A 24,844-nucleotide genomic window follows, 5' to 3' on the forward strand; every position below is an offset into this window, starting at 1 on the left:
TAAATTGTCAATTTCATTTGACCAATTAGGATTTCAATGTCGAATTTCAAAATGGAAAACCTAGTCGATTTTGAAGAAAACCGTCCATTGCATCCAATCATTTGATCAATTAGGGTTTTGACCCGTGATTCACTGAGAAATCTTGTCAACGAATTCAAATTTTTTCGATAGGAAGTTCGTTAAGGTCAAACCCATGCATTTTTTGCAAAATCTTGTATCGATCAAAAGTGATCAGTCCATTCGAATGTTGACCTCATGACTCTCGTCTTTCCAATTGATCAATTTTTTTTAAAATTGTTTTTCACTCAAGGAGTTGATCAGATCCATCAGGTATGGTATAGTGCCTACCTCAGAGGATTGCATTTTCATGCTAGGCCTACCCTTGGCACAAAAGGGCTCCCCCATAGGACATGCATCCGAATTTTTTGGATATTTACTAACTCTTGTCCTTTTCTTTTCCTTTTCTTTATTTTCTTTGGAATAACTAAGCGAGGGTTGAATCTAAAGGCAATCTTTTCAAAAATTCTCAGGTAATATTTAAATATAGCTTCTCGTCGAAGCCCCATCATAACACGATCCCGTAGTCAAGCTCAGAGGAGTCGTGTAAACATGAGTTCACAACCGGAACAATCAGATAGGTCTGCTACTACCGCTCAACCCGAGACCATGAGTTTGGGGGTTCAGTTGACTGAGATGCTCACTAAGTTCGACAAGATGACCACTGAGATGGCGGCCCAAAGGAAATTGATTGACGAGCTAATCAGCAGCGGAGTTCAACCTGAACCTATACCCGTCAAGCAGGCTGAGCAAGAGCCATTTGTCATCCCTTCAACTCAAGTCACCGTTACTCCACCTTTCCTTATTCCACCCGAAGGAACTTTCACATATCCCACCATACATTTGCCATACACTTACCCTCCTGATCCTTCATTTTTCCCTGCTTACATGCAAGGTCCACAACCCCAACTTACTTCAAACATACCACCAGAGCCACATACTTTTTATCACACTGCTGCTGAGCCATTCCTACCAGACCATACTGTGCAAATCAAGCCAGAGATAGGAGAATCCTCTGCTCCCGTTGATATAAAGCTGCTCAAACGCCTTGACCGTTTTGATGAATTTATAAGGAAAAGTCAGGGTTTAAACAAGCAAGGAGTGCTGGACTATGACGAGCTTTGTCTCTTTCCAAATGTACAATTGCCTGAGGGATTCAAAACTCCGAAGTTTAACAAGTATGATGGGACAGGCAATCCCAAGACGCACCTCCGATTGTTCGCCAACAAGTTGGGTAGGCCAACAGATGATGAAAAACTGCCTTTGAGGCTATTCCCAGAAAGTCTGGAGGGGGATGCACTCGACTGGTATTCCAAGCTGAAACCCGAAGAAGCGAAGACCTGGCTTGACTTGTCCAACGCTTTTGTAAGGCAATACGAGTATAATTGTGAGCTAGCGCCAACACGGACTACACTGGAAGGAACAAAAAGAAAACCCTCCGAGGATCACAAGACCTATGCTAAGAGATGGAGGAAAATAGCTGCAAAAGTCGAGCCACCAATGACTGAGGATGAAATCATACGCACCTTTATTAAGGCACATGATCCGCCATACTTTGAAGAAATTTTTCGAATGACTGGGCCTCGCACCAGGCGCACTAAAAATAGCAGTAGGCCCAACCATAGTGGTCATCAATGAAAAAAATATATAACTCCCACAAGCGTATTCAACAATTCTCATTTCAATTGCTATTTAAATGCACACCATCTCATCATGATGATTCAGCCCCATTTAGCAGAATGCGGCATTCTCCTTCGTCGAATAGCACCTATTCACCCCCAAATGTCAAGATCAAGCATCACCTGTCCAAGAGGAAGAAAAGGCGAACAACGACAGATAAGTTCGCGTGTGGCTACTGCATCCTTTACAGCAATGGATGCAACAAGGGACACCACGTTCTCAGCCTCGATGCAACACGGAAGTTACTCCTGGGAGTTCCAGAAGGATCCTATACACTTCACCACATTCCAAGCAAGTCCGACCACTTGGTCGGTGTCAATTCAGGCCAATTACAACCTCCGCAAGAGGCTGCGTCTCGACAAGATGTGAGCACGTCTCCTAATCAGGACTCCCGGGTCCTTGAAGGCAGTGGATCCCATTAGGATTAATAATAGGGTCAGAGCTCTCGTAACGAGCCAGTTATCTAATTACGACGTTGTAAGTCCGATAACTCTAGAATTAGCGTGTAGGTCCCTACCACGTGTCTGGATCAACTGCACTGAAGCAGATTTCGAAATTGTACACATCTTGTTTAAGGATGAAATTAATTGAAGTGTTTTCATTTCCATGCTATGTGTCTATTACACGTGTCACTACTGCATTAAATCCCGATGTAATACATATGTATGAATACTCGTATACTATCCAATACTCTACGTTACATTTATACGTATATCCCTGTGCATGTGGGGTCCACTTCATCGTCCAAGGAAAGATTGTTCCCGAGTCCGAGGGTTCTATTCCTCCTCATCCGTCCACTTCTTCTACCGAAGAAGGTCAACTGCTCCCAGTGGAGCTGGTATCATCCGCACCGTCCTCTGAATCCGACAGGGTTCCCTTGAGCTCCTCGACTGCCCTGAACAACCGGTCCAATTCGCGGATGAATCGAAGGCTCCCTATACGAAGTGCGAAGTACATGCCGAGGAGCACTACGTGCTCCATGCCGTAGTCCCTCACGACCCTGAAGAATCCTACCATGTCCCTCACGTTTGCCATTTTTTTCTGGCCTTCAAAACGCACCGTATCAAGCAATTCACTGGAACAGGACGTGTCGAGCAAGGAATGCTCCGTATTTATCGTCCTCTCCCTCTACCACGTGTCGCACATCGCGACCACAAGGCGGGGACACATGTCATCCATCCCGCCCCGAGCAGGAATAGTCGAAAGTCGAACTTCGACGTGGAGGGGGAAATTCGAAATTGAATTTCGAATTAGAATTTTAAATTCAAATTCCAACAGTGCCTCCGGGCACTGTGCTACTCAACCCACTGGCACTGTGCATCCATGCGGGGCTGTCCCTCCCGAGCGCCCAATGGCCTTTGGCCACGTCATCGAACAAGTACATCGGCCCACGTTCCTGTCGGAACATCGGGGGACAGGTGGGCCCGCCTCCGCCGTGCATTGTGCCCAAAGTTAAAAAATAGCTAAGCCACGTCTATGAAATTACTGAAGTAACCCAAAACAAGCTGTCGAAAGTGGATGAATAGTGCCAAGCAAATTGCTTTTTAATATAGGATACGAAAATTTTACAATTTTATCTATGTTTTGATCTTATAATTTCTCAAACTTGCAATTCCAACTTTGAATATCCTAAACCAATCTACTTCTTTTGTTAAGATAACTAGTTGCAGTACGTTAACATCTACCATCACAGCCATAAACTTGCATGGACAAATTCCAAATTCGTATTCCCATACATGGACAAACTTGTTTGGAAAATATTCTACAACTAGCTAAGTGTAAATAACCCATACATGGTTTGAGGATTCAAATAAGAACCTCCATATGTTTTAAAATTCTACCAATCCGCCTTTTGTAATTTTGGAAAAAAATAAGTCAATATCAAACTAACAAAATAGTTATGGCTATCTATTATGTAGCTCAAATTAGTGGCATGAAAAGTTACACAAACTACAAGAATAAAGAGAAAAACTTTTTTTCATTAATTTGCTATTAATAGTGTGATGGCCCCACCTCCCCCTAAGGCGAACCAAAGGGTTCGGCGGGCCGCCTGCCCAACTCTCGCCGGGACTCAGTCGATCACTACAATCCTCAAATATATTACAATATAAATCTCAAATATTACATCAAATGTTCCCACAATTACACATCCAAGTCTCCAATAATTACATGTCATAAGCGAAGTGAAAACAATTCCTAACTATACATAAAATGATTCCAAATCCAAATTGTACAAAATATAGGCCATCCAGTCACGTGAATCAGCACAACAAGCCCTTCCTTCGCTTTGAGCCCTGTGGAGGGGAATAAAATATTTTTTTGGGGTGAGCTAAAAGCTCAGCGAGTAACCCAAAAAAATCAGTAATCAAATCGGTTTCACAATAGTTCATTTTAATGATGTCATATATCAATGATGTCATATATCAATGATGTCATAAATCAAATGATAAGTCCAGAAACAACTACAACATTTGTAAAATAGTAAATATGGAGTATCAATAATTCAAGAAACATTTACAATGGAAAGCGATAGTAACATTCATGAAAAAGATACGTTCGTTCTCCTGACATTTCCTCCTTCCTTCAATCTTTTGAAAAATGCATTTTCTTTTCTTTTATAAATAAACCCCTCGCTCATTTGGTCATTCATTTCATTCACCAGACTCCACCAACCTCCACCAACCTACAAAGGTAATACTCGAGTATACCAAACGTTCACCCAAGTCCCTAATCGCCCGACCGAGACCGTTTCTGGCTCGAGACGACCGGTAACAAGGGGCAATGGCCAGTTCAGTCCAAAAGGCTTACATCATGCGCAACTAGCATTTCAATAATTAAATCCTTGAAAATTGCACAGTTATTTAGGTCGAGTGCGATAAATTACACACTCGCCTAGAAAGCTCGTTTTGGAAATCATTCAAAACTCTTAACACGTTATCAATCAATAATACAAGTCATGAAGTCAAGAAAATATAGCAAATAAGGAACACTCACATGCAAGCATGCATGATATGCAAGAAAACAGTTCAAAAGTAACTTTGGAAACAGTTTAAAGGTAAATAATGCAGGAAACGGTTCATAAATAACTTTAGAAATAGTTTGAGGTCACTCACCTCCATGGCTCAGAAATCATCCATCATATAACATTGCCTTGCTCAAATCCAAGTCTTATATCACAAACTCAAAGCAATCAAACCCTTTAAAACTTCGGACAGCACTTCCCCTAAATTTGCTTACTTTCCCAGCCATCATGGCTTCATTATTTCTTCAGCCAGTCCCAAAGGTACGCACACAACAACAAGTTCATCCAATAGCCATTCAGCAAGCTCCAAGTAGTACTAGTACAAGTCAAGCTAGGAAAAAGTCTGGAAATGAAAGTTAAGCTCAAAACCAGAAAAATAGGTTTTGACGTCATTTTGCGGTAATGGTACCAAAGGCACTACGATTGTCGGATGAAGGTACAAGACCCACCGTTTCGAAGATAAGAGACAGGGCTACAATATTTTAGAAGGTCACTCAACCCAGTTTCGAGTGTAACAAGGTCAAAAATGCAAGAAACTACACCAGAACCGGAAAAACAGATTCACAGAACGCATTCCAGCGGAAACATCATAAATCAGGCTATCCAAGTCCAAATCCAGAAATTCCAAAACCAACTAAAAGATAAGAAACAGGGCTAAACTTCATCAGAAGGCCTCAACAACCAATTCGAAAGCAATTCCAGCCAAAACAACCAATTACAGGCGCACTTCTCAATTTCGGGTAAAACCAGAACAGCAATAGTAATTTCGACTTTTCTCATTCCACACTACTCCGATTGACCTGAAATTTTGTAGGCACCTTTAAAATGTCATTCCCTACAACTTTCATGTTTTAAGCCAAGGCCAATTCGACCTCTATCTATGAGCTATAAATTCGGACAGAATGAAGAACATTGAAACCTAGTTTTCCACTTTTCCTTCCAAAACAGAAATTGATTGCAATTAATCACTTTTTCCACCTCCTAGAGTCATTAAACATAATTTCCAATCATCATACATGACCCCATAATCATATCCATATGAAAACAGAAAAATCCCCAAAAATAATAAAACTTCGTCATTTTCAACCAAAATCAGGAAATCAACCATAAAATCACTTATTCAACCACCACCAATCACTAATTGAACATTATCAAGATCAAAGGAAAGGTTCCTTAGTCACTTACCTTACAAACCCAAGAAAAGACCCAACTTAGCACCTTTGCTTCTCAAACCACTTCACTACACACCTTAATACTACCAAGAGAAAGGTTTTTATGGAGCAAATCCAAGTTTAATCGGTTAAATTGTTTGATTGGAGCAAGAAATGAAGAAGTAAGATGAAAGCTTTCCTTTCTTTTCTCCTTGTGAAGCTCAGCCAAGATGATGAAGAATGAAGGTAATTTTGGATCAATTTGGTACTTATTTGGTAAAGGTAGTAAGATGGTCAAATGTCAAAGTCCAACCTTCAATAACAAGGTGACACTTGTCACCCTTTAAGCTTGAGATTATCTTCTTGTCTCTCCAAGACAAATATCTTAACACCTTGTAAAATAATATCACTCAATACAAAATTCTAACAAGTTGTCAAAAATATAATGCATTTACCGCACTTGCGGGTCCCACGTTCAAAACGCACTTCAAAATTAACGTGGACTAACTTGGATCAAGAAAATTATTTGGAAACTATATTTCCTTATAGAAATGTATAAAAAATTAATATATTGAAGAAAACAAACTTAGAGACAAGAAAACAAAATAATGTCGAGAAAATATATAAAAATTTTCGGTTTCTCATACTCCTAGTTTTCGGGGCGTCACAAATAGCTCCCAAAATACTTGCATAATGTTAATTTGGTTCGTGTGAAAAAAGTGAAAATTAGAGGTAAAGAATATACCAAATAATTCTGTAAGATTAAAGATCAACATTGTTGTTGCTAATTCACTATAGTTCCCATAATATTGCATAATGTTAATTTGGTTCATATCATAAGATGAAAATGGTTCTGTTAAGTTTCTTTATTCCTATTAGCAAATTATCTAATAACTTTTCACTCATTTTACATTTTCAGTCCAAAACTGAAAGGGTTAAAAAAATGGACTTTTAAACTATATGGGAGCTAGATGTAACTCACCGAAACAACAGGGGGTTACTAAAATTCAGAATATAAAATAATGAATTTTTTTAACGATTTTCTTACCGACATGAACAAATAAACCCCCAGGTTTCAAAAACCCTAACATTTCAATTAAAACCATAATCGCCACCCAGAACACAGCAATTGAGAGATTATTCAACAATTCTGAAAGAAGAATGACCCAAAAGAGCTATCTTTTCAAATGCCAACGAAAGAAGAAATCAATTCCTCCCAATCGCCATGGCAATGCCCCTCAAATTCGTAGGTGCAAATTTTATTTTATAATTTTTCATATTTTTGTTGGACAAAAACCATATTCTATTCATTTGTGAGGTGGGTTTTGATTGAAATTTGAATTTGTATTTAGGGAAGAGAGTTGTGAAGCCCTCAAAGGTCACAAAGGATATGGATACCGATCAGGTAAGCTTATTTATTCTTGTAGTACATTTCTTTATCTGCTTAATTGTACTTCAGAAACGAAAACTCTTGTTTTTCAAGTGTTCAATACATATTTTAATGCTTTTGTCTTTCTTTGATTTTTCTGCTTCCAGAAGAACAATTGTAGAAACATGCAATTTCTCGATAATTGGAGGAGTAGTTCTGTTTTTCTAATATAGCTGTAAACAATGGAATTTTAATTAATTCTTAAAATTACCATTGGCCTATAAATTATTTTTTGTGGCTTATTTCTATCCAATCGGGTATTGCCATATGTCATGTACACTCGAAAAATTGGTCATTAAATGGCCAATTATATTTTGCCACGTGTCAAGGTGAGGTGTTCCAAATTAATTCAAATTGCAGGGGTATCTCCACCAACCAAATCACATCATATCACATGTTTATCGAATAAATATCTAAATATTTATTTCTTATTAAAGGGATAATATTTAGAATTGTTTAATCCAAGTATATTTCTTATATACTGCAATGGCCCGGCCAGTCAAACGGCGTCACGTCACGTGTCCCCACAAGTTTGGCCAATCGAAGAATTACTTATCTCTTTATTAATAAATATAAAATGAAGAGATAATATTTGGCTAGCACAGAGGGACTTCAAGAGGCACCTCATACACTCAAGTATTGAAGTTTCAAGCTACGAAGGATTGGATCTTCAAGCTCTCCAAGTCTTTCGCATATCAAGGCTTGAGCCTCCAAATATTCTCAAATTCTTCAAATCTTCCATATCAAAATTTGAAGGAGTCAGTGGTGGATCCAAGAACAAGCTGCAAAGCCCTTGGATTGGTGTTCGAGGAGAAGAATCGAAGGAAACTCTCCATAAGTTCGAGAAACTTCCAGAGATTGTACTGCCATATTTTCTAAATTTATATATCACATATTTGTCGCGTATTTCTTTTTCTTGTCGTTTTGCAGACTTGAAAATTTTACCGCGTACAAATTTTTGGCACGCCCGGTGGGACCATCTCTGCCTTCCATCTCTTCTTCTCGAATATTCAACTATCACCAATGGCACCGAAGAGCAACAAAATCATGATTGCACGTTCCAAGGCTACTGATGTTGAGCCTATTCAGGAAGCTGCACGCGTTACCACCAATACCCGCACTATTGGTCCCGTGACAAGGAGTATGACTAGAGCCTCCACCCAAAGTAGCATGGAAGCTCCATCAATGCCAACTCCCATCTTCGGTTCAACGTCACCAATAAGCTATTCGTCCACGATGGGAATCCAAGATGTTCCTGCCTCAATTGACAAAGCTCTTGCCATGCTCGAACTTGGATCCGAATCCAAGTTCTCTAAGGATGACGATGATTCATCAAGCACTGGATCAGCCTCTTCACATGAAACTCTTCATTCAAGATTTTCTATTGAAGATTCTACTGCTTCTTCTGCCGCAATGTCGGCCATGATGACAAATACTTTAAGTCTCGAAGAACAAGTTTCGAACATGTCCAAGATGATGGAAACCATGATGAAACACATCAAGGACCAAGATGCTCTCATTGCTCAACTGCTCACTCAGAAAGATCACGCTGCTGAAGGAAGCCATGCGAATCCTAAGGAGCACCAAGAGCGTGAAATTCCCTCATCTAAAGGTAAGGACAAGGTGAAGGAAGTATATGTGACCGCCGATGGAACTATCCCCGTGGAACAACTGAAGGAACTTGTTGAAGGCGTAATCAAAGATAAAAGGGAGGGTGGTTCAAAGTCAAGTTTTACCTACTGCAAGCCTTACACTGCTAGAATCGATAACCTCGCAATGCCTGCTGGATATCAACCGCCTAAATTTCAACAGTTCGATGGGAAAGGTAGTCCAAAGCAACATGTGGCCCATTTTGTCGAAACCTGTAATAACGCTGGAACCTATGGTGACCTGCTAGTCAAACAGTTTGACAGTTGGGAACAGTTAGAACAAGAGTTTTTGAATCGCTTCTACAGCACTAGAAGAACCGTTAGTATGTTGGAGTTGACTAACACTCGTCAATGGAAGGATGAACCTGTGGTCAACTACATTGACAGGTGGAGAAGTTTGAGTCTCAACTGCAAGGATAGACTATCTGAACCCTCTGCCATAGAAATGTGCATCCGAGGAATGCATTGGAGCCTGATGTAGACACCAAATTTTGAATTGATTTATATGCTTCGTTTTAGTGATAAGTCTTGTCTATTGATTTTTGTTTATCTCATGATTTTTGTTTTAAATGGTTTGCATTTTTGTTTTGCCCCTTTAGATGTTATTTTATTTTATTTTTAGTTTTATTTACTTTTTAGTTTTTCAGTTTTTGTTTTTTAAGTTTTAGCGTAGAAAATCATGAAAAAATGAAAAAAAGGAAAAATCATGAAAAAAGAGGAAAAAGAAAAAGAAAAAATAGCATTTTTGTTTTTATTTATCTATTTTAGTCATTTCTACTTAATTTAAATTTTGTTTTTGTTTGGTTCATTTAGGGAAAAAAGAAAAAAAGAAAAAAAAGGAAAAAATGATGAAAATGGAAAATAAAAAAAATTGCATTTTTGTTGTTTCTAGTTTGTTTATTTTATCCAATGTTAATTAAGTGGGTTTTGTTATTATTATTGTTAATATTATTATCATTTTGGTTTTGTTAAATATCTTTTTAAAAAAAAAAAAGACAAATGCAGAAAGCTGCGTTTTGTCGCAGCTTTGCAAGGAGGACCTCGGGCAGCCCTTAGCTGCAAATATGGAAGAGATGTTCAAGGCTTTAGGGTTAGCTGACCTCCTATAAAAGAAAAAAGAAGGGACAGCCGCAACTGGGGGGCAAAAACAAAAGAGAGGAAGCTACGTAGAGGGAGAGAAAGACCAGAGAGCAAGGGAGATATGACGGAGGAAAATCTAAAAGAGAGAAAGGAACGGCTATGGAGTGAAGGGTAGCGGCTAGGTTTTGAAAAAAAAAGAAAAAAACTTCAAGGAAGCTACGGGCTTGGCTGGGGAGAAGAGTGAGCTGAGAAAGGGAGGCGCGGCTGAGAAGAGAAAATCTGGGCGACGGCTAAGGGAGGTTGAGGGAATAGAGTAAACAGCGGCCGAGAGAGAGGGGAGACAAGAAGAAAAGGAGCGGCAAAACAAAAAGGAAAAGACTGGGTCTTTGTGAACTGGGAGAGAAAACCACCGAAAGGAAAAGAAGGAAACCCGCAAGCAGGTTTTGGGCTGTGAAAGACAAAGGTCTGGGGGCGGCTGGAACAAGAGAAAGAAAAGAGAGAGATCAAGAGGAAGCAAGTGGAGAGGAAGGAACGTGAGCCCAACAAAGGACAGCCCCCAATCTCAGGGCCAGAAGGATAACGTCCGTTTCAACGTCCAGGTATCTGATAGCCATCGTTTTCTTCTCCTCTTATGTTCTGAAGTTGTAAAATGCTGACTTCAACGTCTTCTTTCTTTTGTTTTCATAAGTGTTGATAAAGATCCAAACTTTGAGTTTCTGTTTGCTTTCTATATTGATACTGAGCTTGTTAGTAGCCATGATAAGTCAGAATTAGATCTATTAAAGTGAAGCCTGGTTTGGCGTCTTTGGTTGGGTCCTTGTTAAGCCAAATATGCCTCTGTGTTGTGTCTGATTTAGTTGAAATCAAGGACTCATGGTTGTTTGTTGTCTTGTCGTTCCCCCTCTTTGCTTCCTGTTTACTCTTTATACAATGATCTGTTCCTGTCCTTGCAAACTTGGGTAACCTGCTTGAATTTCCTTTCGATGGCTATGCTGGGATTTGAGGATTATATGAAACAAACAAAAATGATGGGTTCGGTTGGAAAGTCCTTAGAGGAAAGTCTACTGCAGCTTTGTCCATTTTGATTAGGCTGCATTTTACTTTCTTTTGTGTGCTGTTTTCTGTTGTAAGTTGGATTATCATGATTATGGTTGTTTAGTTTAGATAATGTTCCGTCGGAGTGTTAGGAAAATGAAGCTTTGATTAAACTTGCTCATGGAATCTGTGGACCTTTTTGTTTGGCCGAGGTTACAAGTGCAAAAGCTGCTGCACTCGTTTCTATACCTCTGCTGTTTTTCTTCGCAACAGCTCGTCAAGTGAGTTTTGTCATCTAATGTGCTGGTTAATCTTGTTCTGAAAAGGAAGAATTTGGATAAGTAGTGTTTGAGTTTGCATGCCTAGGGTCTAAAACACATGAATCATGGTCGAACCCCTTGCTGAAATGCAAACAAGCAGGCTGCCGAAACCATTTCTGCATGTATGTTTCCAGAATCTTATATGATGTCTTCCCAAATTTTCTGGTCTTTTGAATTGTGGTCACTAGGTAGTTTGTTGCTGGGTTTAGAGTCGTGATGCTGGGCTAAAAATATTTGATCAAGGTTGTGCATTTGAATCAAAAAATCTGGTCCACATGAATAGAAAGCTGCGGCTGGAAATTGCAGCAAACTTGGAAAAACAAAAGGAAGCATGTTTCGTTTTTTGTTGCAGAAGTCTAAGTTTTTACGTGGCTGCATGTTTTTGCATGAAAGTAATTTCTAAAATTGCATTTTGACCCCTTGGCTTCTAACTAATGCTACTTTGACCCAACTAATTGAATAATGTCTTCAACTTGGTCCTTGGTAGTTTTAACTTTTGCAATTTCATTGTTTGTTTGATTCCAATTAGCCACCTTGCTTTGTTTAAATTGCACTTCATACATGAATTTAAGAGCTTTATGACCATGTGAGCCCGTGTTTGCATGTTTTATTTAATTTTCACAAATAAATTGGTACCCTGACCATTTCTTTTATTTTGGAGGGTAAATAAGCTATTTTTCTTTCATTTGGGCACCATTCCAAGAGAGATATAACTTCTTTTATCTTTTGTGTCTCTCCTATGTGATCCAACGTGTTAAGTGAAACTTGCATGTCTACTTGCTTCCCTTGTTTTTCTTTAATTCCTTTCATTTACTTCATTTACTTTTGCTTTTTATTTAAGTAACTCTTTATGGGGTATGTGTACACCTCTTGGCTTGTAATAGATAGGGCTTGGAGGAGCATTCGATGAAGACCTGTTGAAGACATGTGCCTAGCTAGCAAATGTAATAGTTAGAGCTTTAATTGCTTTATGTGTCTTGCATGCTTAGTTGCTACGTGTTAATTTGCTTTGTTAGGGCCTTGCATCTAGTCGAGCATGCTAAATGTTATGTGCTATGTGTTTATGAGTGTTTGGCATGTCTACTCGCTTTCCATAGCCATGAATGAATGTGATGGATGAATGTACGTTTCCGCTAGTCCAACGCTAGTCGGAATTCATAGAATGGGCTAGTCCAACGCTAGACCCTTAGGGATTTCCCCTCGATAGTACATGTTTGCGTGATCATTACATGTCATACATTTTTCTTAGTTTATCATTTGGCATGCCCCTCGAACCCCTTTTCCTTTTATTTTAGGATTTTTGCATTTCATGCTAGTTATAGGGTTCATTTGCTTGAGAGTCCCCTTAAATATGGGATATAGACGAGTGTGGCTTTTTCTAAGCCTTAGCACGCTTGTATTCCCTCTATAAAAGGGCAAATTGAGTCACGATTTAGGTCTCCCCGTACCCAATATGCATAAATTCCCTAGGCTCATGCACTTTTAAATCCACTCTACCGTTTTATACCCTCATCACACTTTCATTTTCCTCCCATTTTGCACACGTGCACCTTTATGTTTCTTCACTTGCACACGAACACTTTTATCATCACTTACACACATGCACTTCATATTATCATTTCGCATACCGTGCCTTGCCCACTCACGTGCACATTTTCATTTACATATTTATTGTCTTTTATTAATTTTCCAAACTCATGTCCTCACATTGCATACATGCATTCCATTCATTTGCATCCCACTCGCATTATTCATGACTTCTTCAAAGGATCGTTATTGGGCTTCACAATTAATGTGATTGGCACCACTCAACCTTTGAAGAGAAATTTCCCCCAATACCCCTAGGTCTAGGGTTTGCATTCATGTATTGCATCCAAATGTAATAAATTCTTTGGTTAAAACAAGAAAATCTTTGATTAAATCATGCAACTAGCCTTGGCTAGGTCAAAGGGGTGCCTTGGATTTTATCCTTGCCTTCCCCTTTGTCAAATGTGACTCCCGGACCTTTTTCTTTGATTTACGTGGACTAGGAGTCGTTTAAAAGGGGTTTCTTACTATTTTTTCCTATTTTTCTTTAAAAATTCATTTTTGGTGACTTGGTACACCTTAACTCATTATCAAGTGGCGACTCCAATTTTTATTTCAAACCCTTTTTAAACTATAATTTTGGGTCAAATCGTCGCATTCTCAATCCCCCATTTAGACCCATTTTTTCTTTTAAATCACAATTCATTTTCCAATCACAAAAAAAATACATTTTTAAACCATTTATTTATTTTATTTATTCAAAAAAATGGGGCGCGACAGTTGGCGACTCCACTGGGGACATTTGAGAGTCCGAGCAAATTTGATTTAATCAACCTTTTTCTTCTTTTAACCCCTTTATATATCACATTTGGGTGTTTTAGGGTTGCATTTTTCCTTTTTAGGATTTTTGCATTTCACACGTGTCCAACTACTCCCTCGTTCGCGAATATATGATTGTTTGATTGGATGTATGTTTACTTATTTATCTCGCGCTTGCATTGCATTTTGGGTGGGGGACATCACCCTAGAGCCTCGCGTTGGTTCTTGATCCCTCCCCTCCAAACGAGCACTAGCATACGTGCATACGCTTTAACTTTTTCACCCATTTATTTTCTTTTAGTGGCTTGTCACGCCACTCCGCCCTGTTAGGATTTTAGGCGACCCACTTGGACGTGTGATCGTGACACGACGTGTGCGTAGCACGATCCGAAGGGTCACTTAATCTTCCGCTTTAAGCTTTGGGTTAATAGCCTTTAGCTTTTAGTCGAAGATTGAGGATGTGTGATAGATTCACTCAGACATGTGGCCGTGACACGACGTGTGCGTAGCAATGTCTGGGGAATCGCTCGAGCCACCGACAAGGAACCTTGGGAGTGATGACCTTTGGTTTCCAAGTCTGAAGGCTCGGGGACCTATGACTTATCGAGTCTAGATGCATTAGTGAACCCTAACCTCATGCATCCATGATAGCTTGCCTAGGGTAGAGTCGGCCTTATCCTGAGCTAGGGACACGATTCACGAGGGGAGGGATCCAACCCCTCTTTCCTTATCTGCCTTTGTTGCTTTATTAGCCAACGTGTTATGTGATTATGTGCTGAACTAACGTGTCCTTGTTTCTTGTCTTTTGCATTCACAAACGTTAGGAAATAAGAGGTCTGGCATGATCCTCTTTTAGGACCTACCCTTATAGATAGGCTATTGCACGTTTAGAAATTTCGGTATATTTTGTTCATAAATTAATAATGCCATACCATTTTAGGCTTACCCTGGCAAATAAAGGGTTCCTTAGATCACGTTTCATTTCGAATTGCATTTTTCCTGCTTTAATAAATGGTATCATGCATAAACCCTAGAAAGGGAATGCCACAAAGGGAATCCCGTGTTTAGGAATAAGCCACCTTGTGTCTCGGATATATAATCCAATGAGACTTGCACGTTTACATTTTGTACCATCCAAAGGGGTAGTGCACAAGGTAAGGTAGGATCCGATCGTCTTCATAAGAGCGATTTTTGGAATATGAGCATCTAATAATCACTTTTTGGCCATTTTATCAAAATTGGTAAAATTCCCTTGCGTAAAAGGACATTAATTTAAAGAAAATTCACAAGTGATTTCTCCTATTGAGACGATAAATAAATTGAGGCCAAAATTTGATTTTTAGAAGGTCATAGACTAATGCACCTCAATAATTTTGAAATAACCAATGGCCGGACAATTCAACCAATTCAGTTTGCCAATTCATTCAATAAATCATCAATTCATTTGACCAATTTACCCTTTTTAGGGTCATCCGGTCGATTTTGAATAAATCATCAATTCATTTGACCAATTTACCCTTTTAAGGGTCATCCGGTTGATTTTGAATAAATCGTCAATTCATCTGATCAATTTACCCTTTTTAGGGTTATCCGGTCGATTTTGAACAAATCGTCAATTCATTTGACCAATTTACCCTTTTTAGGGTCATTCGGCCGATTTTTGAATAAATCACTAATTCAATTTCATTCATTTGGCCAATTTACCCATTTTTAGGGCAACCGAGCCGATTTTGAATAAATCAAGTTTCGTTCAATCTATTTGATCAATTTACCCTTTTTAGGGTGATCTGATTAATTTTGGATAAATTAAATTTCATTCAATTCATTTGACCTGTTTCCCTTTTAGGGTAATCCGGTCGATTTTTAATAAATTGTCAATTTCATTTGACCAATTAGGATTTCAATGTCGAATTTCAAAATGGAAAACCTAGTCGATTTTGAAGAAAACCGTCCATTGCATCCAATCATTTGATCAATTAGGGTTTTGACCCGTGATTCACTGAGAAATCTTGTCAACGAATTCAAATTTTTTCGATAGGAAGTTCGTTAAGGTCAAACCCATGCATTTTTTGCAAAATCTTGTATCGATCAAAAGTGATCAGTCCATTCGAATGTTGACCTCATGACTCTCGTCTTTCCAATTGATCAATTTTTTTTAAAATTGTTTTTCACTCAAGGAGTTGATCAGATCCATCAGGTATGGTATAGTGCCTACCTCAGAGGATTGCATTTTCATGCTAGGCCTACCCTTGGCACAAAAGGGCTCCCCCATAAGACATGCATCCGAATTTTTTGGATATTTACTAACTCTTGTCTTTTTCTTTTCCTTTTCTTTATTTTCTTTGGAATAACTAAGCGAGGGTTGAATCTAAAGGCAATCTTTTCAAAAATTCTCAGGTAATATTTAAATATAGCTTCTCGTCGAAGCCCCATCATAACACGATCCCGTAGTCAAGCTCAGAGGAGTCGTGTAAACATGAGTTCACAACCGGAACAATCAGATAGGTCTGCTACTACCGCTCAACCCGAGACCATGAGTTTGGGGGTTCAGTTGACTGAGATGCTCACTAAGTTCGACAAGATGACCACTGAGATGGCGGCCCAAAGGAAATTGATTGACGAGCTAATCAGCAGCGGAGTTCAACCTGAACCTATACCCGTCAAGCAGGCTGAGCAAGAGCCATTTGTCATCCCTTCAACTCAAGTCACCGTTACTCCACCTTTCCTTATTCCACCCGAAGGAACTTTCACATATCCCACCATACATTTGCCATACACTTACCCTCCTGATCCTTCATTTTTCCCTGCTTACATGCAAGGTCCACAACCCCAACTTACTTCAAACATACCACCAGAGCCACATACTTTTTATCACACTGCTGCTGAGCCATTCCTACCAGACCATACTGTGCAAATCAAGCCAGAGATAGGAGAATCCTCTGCTCCCGTTGATATAAAGCTGCTCAAACGCCTTGACCGTTTTGATGAATTTATAAGGAAAAGTCAGGGTTTAAACAAGCAAGGAGTGCTGGACTATGACGAGCTTTGTCTCTTTCCAAATGTACAATTGCCTGAGGGATTCAAAACTCCGAAGTTTAACAAGTATGATGGGACAGGCAATCCCAAGACGCACCTCCGATTGTTCGCCAACAAGTTGGGTAGGCCAACAGATGATGAAAAACTGCCTTTGAGGCTATTCCCAGAAAGTCTGGAGGGGGATGCACTCGACTGGTATTCCAAGCTGAAACCCGAAGAAGCGAAGACCTGGCTTGACTTGTCCAACGCTTTTGTAAGGCAATACGAGTATAATTGTGAGCTAGCGCCAACACGGACTACACTGGAAGGAACAAAAAGAAAACCCTCCGAGGATCACAAGACCTATGCTAAGAGATGGAGGAAAATAGCTGCAAAAGTCGAGCCACCAATGACTGAGGATGAAATCATACGCACCTTTATTAAGGCACATGATCCGCCATACTTTGAAGAAATTTTTCGAATGACTGGGTGTTCCTTTGCCGAGATTGTTAATAAATTAGAAGAATATGATGAGTTTATAAGGGCAGGAAAGATTATTAACGTGTCGGCTCTGAAATCGCAATTGGAAGCGATGCAAAATCAAGGCAGCGGTAACAAGAAATCCCCATTCAAAAAGAGAGAAGAGGAGGTTTCATTTGTCTCGAATCGAGGCCCTGCTCTCCAACCAAGATACCGACAGAACTCCACCTATTCACCCCGTTACCCGTACCAATCACACTTTCAACCTGTGCACCATACCACTGGTAACCACCCTCGACCTCGACCAAATTACCCAAACACACCTACAACACCATTTCATATTTCTCCACATAACTTTCAAATTAGACCTCGCTCTCCTTATCATCCAAGACCCACCTTACCCGTCAACCATAACTACAACTATCAACAGACCGCTGGCACCTAAGACCCAGCCCGATATAGAACTTTTACCAATTTAGGTCGGCCCTTGGATCAACTATATGAGCAGCTCAAGGCAGCAGGGAAAATTGGTACAATACCTCCTAAAGTCTATGCTAAAGGAGTTCCCCCTGGTTATAATCCTCAATCTTTTTGCGCCTATCATTCTGGAGCTCCGGGACATTCTACTGCCAATTGTTGGGTACTCAAACACAAAATTTTGGATGGCTGACTATCTTCCCTCTCGAAGGGAATTTTGATAAGTCTAAGGGTTGTCATTTACTAAAATTCAAGAAAACTTTTTCTTGCATATGTGAATAGCTTAACGAAAGCATCTTTTGCAATTGAGTTTTGTCTTGTTTCTGCTTTAATTTGGAGTTTCATGAAATGCACAATTTGTTTTATTTGTTTATTGTCTTGAATTTTTGTTAATTCTTTGAAATGGCCAAAGATGAAATTATTTGATCCTTTGAATATCCCTGTTCTGGAATCCGATGAAGCCATACATTGAGAAATCCCTTCGTTGAGAGCCTTCATTAAAAAAAAAATCCCTTCATTGAAAAATCCCCTCATTGAGAAATCCTTTCTTTGAGGAAGCCATACATTGGAAAGTCCCTTCATTTGAAAAAATTCCTTCATTTGGAAATTCCTTCATTGATAAATCCCTTCATTTGAGAAAATCCCTTTACAGCCAAGTTGAAAGTTGATTGGTTAAAAGCAGTATCATTAACGATTGATTCTGATTGATGAAAAGCAGTTGAATGCTATGTGCTATGACCAACGTTGTCAAAACGCATGGCCTTTGTTCATAACAAAAGGATCCGCCACCGATCTTCTGAAGAAAGAAACAAAGTGCTAAAGCGATGAAAGACGAAGTCAAAGGCAAATTTGCTTCAAATTAACAAAGCTTATTGGGTGTTCAAAGGAGAGATGGAAGGACAGACATTCCCTCAACCTATCAACTCGGACATGTGTAAGATGTTCTTTATTTGATTATGCAAAGTTTCTTTTAGGAAATCATGCAAGAGACGAGGCAAAAGTCAGGCCATCTTCCTTTCCAATCAAAAACATTTCATCCCTAGTCATCCCCTTTGAACTATCAGAACAATAATTTTCGTTTGGCAACCCCTGAGAATTGCAAACCCCACACTGGGGCAAATTTATCTTTGAAAAGGATATGGGAAAAAGAAAGAACCCCACACTGGGACAAATTTAGTTTTTTGAAGAAAAATGCAAAAAGTGAGAAAAATGCAATGAAGAAAATGCAAAGAAAAAAAATCCAAGCAAGCTGGGGCAAATTTTCCTCGGTTTCGTTCAAAAATTAGAGATAATTTCAAAATGATGCAATCTCAGTTTATTTCACACCTTTCATCAAGCCTGCTTTCAAGCCTCAACTTTTCTTGAAAAACACCCCACCTGACCTCATCACAAAAGCCCAAAAGTCCTGGCTTTCGTCACTTGTTGCATTTCTATTAGAAATTTTGCTAATCAACTGGCACGTGATGTCCATAATGCCTTCGTTTAAGTCTATAAGGGAAGCGCATTTTACTGATGCCAGCAATCTTCAACTTACATTCCTGAGTCGACTATGGGTGAACTCTTTCATTGTTTCATTAGGTGAAAACCCACAAGGGCACCTCAAGAGAGAGAAAAAGAAAGAAAAAAAGGAAAAAGAAAAGAAAAAACCAACAAAAAGGTGATGGACAACCTTGGTGAAAACCCGAAAGGGCGCCGAGGTAGGTTTCTGCAATGAGCAAGCACAAGGAGGAACAACTGGTGTTTTGGTCCATTTGGATTTCTCCTCATTTTTGCCATACTTCTGCTAATGCTGAATCCCAGAACAAGGATATTCAGAGATTCGAATATGACATCCGTTGGCCAAAACTGTGTCATTTTGTAAAACATTCTTTTGCAAATACATTCTTAGGAAGCTCATTTTTTCCAAATTATTTGCATTCATGGCATTTTTGTAGAATTTAGGCATGAATGGTTATGCGTGTATTCTTGTGCATATTCGTTCTTATACGACATGTGAATTTTATTGCATACCGTCGAATGGTGGTAAATGACAATCCTTGTGGTTTATTTCAAAAGTATACTTGGATTCAGTCATCCTTTGGGAATAGTTGAAATTCAGCCAAGCCAGCTACACAAACTTCATAATAGGGCAAAGCACATACCTGATCAGTTTGAAAATCGGAAGAGTCTTAGGGTGAGAAATCCAACTCAATCGGCTGCCGCAGTAAAAGTTGATAAAAGCGTCGAAAGACTCATGTTTACACGATTCTCAAAGGAAAACGGATCAAATGGTGGTGGCAATTTCTTTGTTTTTCTCTTTTGCAGGAAAATTGCATGCACAGACGAAAGTAGTCACACCTCGCACTGGAATCGGTGTCGGAAAAAGTCCTCCAGTGAACAAAGGCAGATCAAAAATATTGCAAGCAAATCTGATCAAAAGGTGCAACAACAATTATAGGGGGTATTTTGTAATTAAACTTAAAAATAATCCCTACATATACACATCTTCATCTTTCTTTTCACCCAAAAAGAATGTTCTCATCTTCTCGAATTGATTCTAAGGTGTCTCTTTCTTTTCTGCAAATCCATTGGTAATAAGATTTCCCCAACTCTACTTTTCCATCCATCTAGTGTCCTCTTACTGAAAATCCACTTTGTTTTCAATACTCCTGTGAGAACCCGTAAAACCCTAATTATTTTCCTAGGGTTTAACCGCTTGAATAGCATGTTTTCTGCGTTTTCTGGCTTAGAAATATTTCTTGGTGGATTTTATGAGCAAATATAGTTTTTAGATAATTTTCCTAGTATTGAAGAGTTTTTGAAAAATTAAGGATAAATAACGGACGTGGGACCCACTAGTGCGAAAAGTTCGGAAAAATTCGGCCAATAAGGTTAAGTTTCGGATACTGTGTAAAATTTATCGGGTGTTAAGAGATAAGTAGAGTGTGTGAAATGATTGATGTGAGAGAGAAAAAGAAGTGATAAGATTGCATTAATGAGGTGACAAGTGTCACCCTCTTATTGGTTTTACTTTAAGATTTACTATTCACTATTTTGACTTTTGACCAAATTGAGTAAATATCTTGAAAAATTGCTCAAAAATCACCATTTTCTTCTCCTCCATGGCCGGTTCTTCCTTGAGCCAAGAAGAAAGAAATTCTTCAACTTTCTAGCTTCCATTTCACTCAATCTTCCAAAACCAACCACATAAATTAGATTCTACTCCATAAAATCTATCCATTGGGTGCTAGTGAGTGGTCTAGTGAAGTTTGTTTGAAGAGCTAAGGTGTCCAACATCTCCATCTCTCTTGTTTACTTGGTAAGTGGTGTGTGACTTCCCTCTTATACTTAATAAAGCTTAAATTATGCTTAGTAGTGGCTAAAGTGATGGATTATGTGATTTATTTCTTGATTTGAAGAGTTTTGGTGAAGTTTTCAATTTTATGATGAATTTTCTGGTTTAATATGAATGGGATGTTGTGGCCATCTATGATGGTTGATGATGAGGGGTAATGACTCATGTGGGTGTGAATTGGTGATAATAGCAACTAATTTTGGGTTTGGAGTGAATTGTGAAATGTTAGGGTTTTTCAACCCCTAATTCTGTCCGGTTTTGGATCATAGGGTTAGAGGCCGAATTGGATTTTGTTAAAAACATGAAAGTTGTAGGTATTGATGAGTTTGAAGTGCCTGCAAAATTTCAGGTCATTTGGATTAGTGTAGAGTGAGATATACCGATTTACTGTTGCTGTTCTGGGTTGATCAGAATGCGAAAACTGCACTTGTAATTGGCCATTTTGACTGGAATTGCTTTGGATTTAGGTGTTGGTGCCTTCTGATGAAATGTAGCTGGATGTCTTAGCTACCATATGCCTTTGGAATTTCGGCATTTGGACCTGTATAGACTGAGTTATAGTAATTACAGCATTATGATGAACTAGGGTTTGGGAAATTCTACCCAACTTGTTGTATGATGCTTGTATGTTACAATTAATGTTGTATAAGATGTTTTGGTAGTGTGAGAAGTGAGAAATTGGGGAAAGTTGCACTAGAAACTACAAATTTCAGATTTCTGGAAATTCTAGCTTCCATTCTGTCCGGTTTGGTAACTGCATGTTAGAGGCCGAATTAGCCTTGGGTCAAAGAAGAAACGTTGTAGAGAATGGTATTTTGTAGGTGCCTGTAAAATTTCACCTCAATCGGAGCAACGTAGGTCATGAAAAGTCTGAAATACCCTTACTATTTTAAGTATTTCCCAAGCAGTCCGTGTGATCCATTAAGTCCAGCTTATCACGTTTTTCGACTAGGATCCATTCTGATTCAGCTTTTTGCCAAAACATAAAAGTTGTAGTATTCTGAATTAGCTTTCAAATGCCTCTAAGAACACCTGATTCGGACTTTTGTACTCTGCGATATGTCCATTACAGTGTTCAGCATTTAAACAGCCGACGAATTGGTTTCTGGTTTAGTAATTTGAGAATTTCACTAAGTTAAATTCGGAACTGGACTAAGTGACCTTCATGAATGTTGTAGCTCTGTGTCTTAGCTTCGAAACGGCATAGGTTACGTCTTAATCCGATAAGCGTAGCCTTGGATAAGTTATTTCCGCTTTCATACGTCAAATCTGTCTTTTGCTAAATTGAATTTCTGCACTTGTTATTACTGTATTTCTTATTCTTATGATATTGTGAGCCTATGGAACGGCTCTTGACTTGAATTGCTTATGTGTGATGTTGGGTTGTGGTTGAGGAAAAATAATGAAGCCAAAATGGCTGGAAAATTAGGTAAACACAAAGGGCGTGCTGCCAAATTTTCGCCCGAGGGCTAGGTTTCTATTTGAACTTGTATACTTTTGTTAGGCCAATACCATGACCGGTTTTCCATTTTAAAACATGATTTTTCATCCTTGGGTTCAAACAACCCTCTTCTTACTTGAAAGTCATCTTTACACGTTTTACTCTTAATTAGTCGGGTATCTTCGTTTCCCTTAATGTTTTGCTCGATAAACTGTAATATGTTCTCTTGTTCAACCTTAGGTTTCATTGGTGACTAAGGGTAATATCCGGAAGGATATTTTGCACGTTATTTTGTATATCTAGGTGAGTGTTCCTTATTTGACTTTATGGCTTGTTGTTATCATTTGCTAATGTGTTAATTGCTTTTAATGATTTCCAAAACGAGCTTTCTAGGCGAGTGTGTACTTTATCGCACTCGACCTAAATAACTGTGCAATTTTCAAGGATTTAATGATTGAAATGTTACTTGCGCATGAATGTAAGCCTTTTGGGCTGAACTGGCCATTGCCCCTTGTTACCGGTCGTCTCGAGCCAGAAGCGGACTCGGTCGGGCGATTAGGGACTTGGGTGAACGTTTGGTATACTCGACTATTACCCTGTAGGTTGGTGGAGACTGGCCAACGGCCAGGACGGGGGTGAATGAATGAATGAACGTAGCGTTGGACTAGCCCATTCTATGAATTCCGACTAGCAACAATGTGAGGACTCGCAAATCTCTTGTATTTTTCTCAAAAATACCCTTTTATTTGAAAATTATTATTTGTCAAAGCCCACTACCCAATTATTTCACAATAAGTGTAAGTAAACCTAGAGAATAGGGTTTTACGCTTCGGTTTCAAGTTTGGAGCAAAATTAGGGTTTTCGCGATTTTTCGCCGGATGAATTTTCGGTACAGAGTAAGGATTAAATTTGAGGATTAAAAGTGACTTTTAAGTGAGAAATAATATGTGATTGGTAGCAATGATATAAGGTTAGTGAATGGGAAGTAAAAACCCTAGTACGTGAGTTTTTAAGAAAAACGGCGCGAACCGGCGGGTCCCGCGCACTACCGATTGAACGCACCATTTGACCACCACTTTCTTACCCTACAAGTTCATTGATACTTGAGCAAAATATCTTCTTATATTACAGCTAAGGCTGACCAAAACTAGTGGCTAGAAAAGAAGGAAAAGAAAGAGAAAAAAAAGAAAGGTGGTGGTGGCGACAAGTGTCGCCACCTAAGAGCATCTTGACCAAGACACTTTGGCTTCTTACTTAACCAATTTTTTCATCTTTCCTCTCTATATTTCTGCTGCTGGCTGAACCAAAGAGTGTGAGAAAGTGAGAGCAAGAAAAAAAACATTCCATCTTCTTGATTTGCTACAACTAAGTGAGGAATTCCAATTCCAAACCGATTAAAGTGGAGGTTGTGAGTTGGGAAGCTTGAGGAACCAAGAAATTTCAAAGGGAGTGAACTATCACTCATCCAAGTCTTGCTTTAGAGGTACAAATCTGGTCATGATCCTTGTTGCTTAAATTTTGGGTTTAAGATGATTTTTAGCTTAAGTTTTGGCTTAATTTCATGATTATGCAAGTGGTTGTTATGAATTTTGGGATGAATAAGCAAGCTAGGGTTTCATAGCTCTCTGCCTAAACTTGTTATATGATTGTAAATGTTGTAATTAAGGTTATATAAGGTTGTTTGGTGGTGATTAGAACCAGAAATTTGAGAAAATTCCACTAGAAACTGAAAATTTCAGAATTCTGGAAAATTGTTCTTCTATTCTGTCCGGTTTTGTAGCCCTATGTTAGAGGCCGAATTGGCCTTAGGTCAAAGAAGGAAAGTTGTATAGAATGGTATTTTATAGGTGCCTACAAAATATCAGCTCAATCGGAGCAACGTAGGACATGAAAAGGCCAAAATACCCTTACTATTGTAAGTATTTCCCAAGCAGTCCGTGTGATCAGTTAAGTCCAGTTTATCACGTTTTTCGACTAGGATCCATTCTGATTTAGCTTTTTGCCAAAACATGAAAGTTGTAGTATTCTGAATTAGCTTTCAAATGCCTCTAAGAACACCTGATTTGGACTTGTGTACTCTGAGATATGTCCATTACAGTGTTCTGCGTTTAAACAGCCGACGAATTGGTTTCTGGTTTAGTAATTTGAGAATTTGACTAAGTTACATTAGGAACTGGACTAAGTGACCTTCATGAATGTTGTATCTCTGTGTCTTAGCTTCGAAACGGCATAGGTTTTGTCTCAATCCGATAAGCGTAGCTTCGGATATGTTATTTCCGCATTCGTACGTCAAATCTGTCTTGTGCTAAGTTGAATTTCTGCACTTGT

Source organism: Coffea arabica, chromosome 7c, assembly GCF_036785885.1.
Source record: "Coffea arabica cultivar ET-39 chromosome 7c, Coffea Arabica ET-39 HiFi, whole genome shotgun sequence".
Lineage (NCBI taxonomy): Eukaryota > Viridiplantae > Streptophyta > Magnoliopsida > Gentianales > Rubiaceae > Coffea > Coffea arabica.